Below are 3,126 nucleotides of genomic sequence, written 5' to 3' on the forward strand. Positions count from 1 at the left end.
ACAACAAGAAAAAAGAATTTAAAAAATGAGGATAGTTAAGCCTCTGGGACAACTTCAAGAGGTCCAACATTCACATCACAGGAGTGCCAGAAGGAGAAGAGAAGAAACTGGAAATGTTTGAAAAAATAATAAAAGAAGAACTTCCCTAATGTGGTGAAGAAAATAGACATGCAAGTCTAGGAAGCACAGAGAGTCCTAAACAAGATGGATCCAAAGAGGCCTACTCCGAGACGCATCATAATTAAAATGCCAAAGTTTAAGGATAAAGAGAGAATCTTAAAAGCAGCAAGAGAAAAGAAGTTAGTTACCTACAGGCGAGTTCCCATAGACTGTCTGCTAATGTCTCAAAAGAAACTTTGCAGGCTAGAAGGGATTGGCAAGAAATATTTAAAGTCATGAAAAATAGAGACCTACAGCCAAGATTGCTCTACTCAGCAAAGCTATTATTTAGAATTAAAGGGCAGATAAAGAGCTTCCCAGACAAGAAAAAACTAAAAGAGTTAACCATTATCAAACCATTATTATATGGAATGTTAAAGGAACTTATTTAAGAAAAATAAAATCAAAACTATGAGCAATAAAATGGCAAAAATATATATATATATGTATGTATGTATATATAAACAATTGAATCTAAAAAGCAAATTAAGCAAACAAGAAGAACAGAGACAGAATTATGGATACAGAGACCATTTTGATGATTGCCGGATGGGAGAGGGCATGGGAGAATGGGTGAAGAGGTGGGGGACTGAAAAGAACAAATATGTAGTTATGGAATAGCCGTGGGGATGTAAAGTGCCGTGTAGAAAATGGAGTAGCCAGAGAACTTATCATACGCATGACCCAAGGACATGAACGATGGTGGGGGATTGCCTGAGGGAGTGGGGGGTGCTGGGTGGAGGGGGGCGAAAGGGGAAAAATCAGGACACCTGTAATATCATAATCAATAAAATATAATTTTTTAAAAAAGAATGCAGATTCACCCTGACTGGTGTGGCTCAGTTGGTCGGGCGTCCCCCAGCAAAGTGAAATGTTGCTGGTTCGATTCCTTGGGTGGGGCACTTGCCTGGGCTGCAGGCCCATTTCTGGTTGGGATGTGTGCAAAAGGCAACGTGCACACATCACACATCGGTGTTTCTCTTCCTCTCTTTCTCCCTCCCTTTCCCTCTCTCTAACAGTAAGTCAATAAATAGATAAATAAAATGTTTTAAGAATGCAGGTTCTCAGGCGCTGACCTAGAATACTTTCTCAGTGGGTGACTCTCATGCATTCGAAAGTTATAGAAGCACCTTAGCTGGTTGGAGCATCATTCCGAAGACCAAAATGTCTGGGTTTGATTCCCGATCAGGGCTCAGGACTGGATTGCGGATTCAGTCCTGGGCTGGGGAGTGTGTAAGAGGCAACCAAACCAAAGATGTTTCTCTCTCGCACTGATGTTTCTCTCCCTTTCTTCCTTTCTCTCTAAAATCAATGAGCACTTCCTCAGGTAAGGATTAAAAAAAAAAGAATTCCCTCCAAGTTGTGTATGATATCTTCAGGCATTGCCAAGTGTCCACTTGGGTAGGGTTGCCAGGTAAAATATAACATTCCCAGTTAAATTCCAATGTCAGATAAATATTTTTTTTACTGTATATATGACATATCTGTGTATCTGACCTACATCTCAAATACTGCCATCCTATATTTTTTACTTGCTGTACCTGGCAACTCTATCACAGGGGCGAAAGTCTCCCTTTCGGAGAAGGTCCAACTTTTGGGGTCTGAGATTTGAGCAGTGAGAGAAAACAATCTGCCGGGGTCATCAAAGGTCATGGCCTGGGAGGGCAGGCGCTTTATCACACTCGGCTTTGTATCCCTAGAAATAAAGTGGGTTCTCATTAAATATTCTAACTGACAACAGGTGTGAAAACACTTTGCACTGTATCAGGTACAACACCTGAGGACCCGGCCGAGGGGACACTCCCTGCCCTCGTGGAGTCCGTGGTCTCGAAAACAGACACCGGCAATGGTGTTTGGTCGGACCCACGCAAAGACCCAAATCTTTTTTAAAGATGTGACTTTGCGCTCAACCCTCTAAAATTGGAAGCCATTACAAAGAAGTCAGGATTTCCAGTGTCTCCTGGAAGGTGGGGGGTGCATCTTCCAAACGCTTGGAGCAGCTGGCGCCGGCGGTGGGGCTGCGCCCTCGCGGCAAGGCTGGGCTAAAGCTGGGAGATGCCTCCCCTTTTGTTACCGAACAGCAAGTGGGGTCCTACGGACCCCGCCTCCCTCTGGGCAAAATTCCAGAGGCACAGGAGAGAGGAAAGGAGTCTTTATTCAAAAGCTTCACAATTTTGGAATAATAGCTTCCACATGCATTAGTCACTTAAGTCTATCCAGTAAGGCTCAGCTCTTTAGCACCTGAGTTCTATCACTCCCCTGGTAGTTTTAAATGCCTTATTTCTACAGGGTTAGTTTACAAATTAAACAACGTAGGATACAAAAGCTACACAATTTTGGAAGCATGGCAGGCTTCAACCTCAGAGCCTGTTCCCTCTAGAGCAGGGGTGTCAAACTCATTTTCACCGGGGGCCACATCAGCCTTGCGGCTGCCTTCAAAGGGCCGAATGTAACTTTAGGACTATATAAATGTAACTACTCCTTATCTAGGGGCAAGGAGCTTGGTGCTGCCGCAGGGTGGAAACAAGGTGCCAGGCAGATAAAAGAAGGTGGAGGGCCGGACTCGGCCCTCGGGCCTGGCATTTACCACCTGTGCTGTAGACCACCCAGGGAAGAATAACCCTGGCACCCTCCACCAGGCCAGCCCGATCCTAGCCCACGCCCGGAGTTCTTTCCCACCCAAAATGCCATCCATCGTCCATTGGGAAATGCAGACAGCTGCCGCATGTTCACCTGTGTATCCTCAAGGAAGACAGCCTGAGAGAGCCCGAGAGCCAGAGAGCTTGTCCTTTTTCCACTTCCCTGCGCTCTGGAGGACTGCAGCTTCTCAGCCAATCCCATCCTGTCTATGTCGCCTTGGCGAACTCCTCCTGTGGCCCCTCCCTTCTTCTCTCCAGTGATCTGATCAGATCTCTGTATCACCTTGGCTGGGTCACGTACTCCCCCATTCTCCAAAGTGCCCACCAC

The sequence above is a fragment of the Artibeus jamaicensis genome, unplaced genomic scaffold (assembly GCF_021234435.1).
Source record: "Artibeus jamaicensis isolate MK-2021 breed Jamaican fruit bat unplaced genomic scaffold, CSHL_Jam_final scaffold_847, whole genome shotgun sequence".
NCBI lineage: Eukaryota > Metazoa > Chordata > Mammalia > Chiroptera > Phyllostomidae > Artibeus > Artibeus jamaicensis.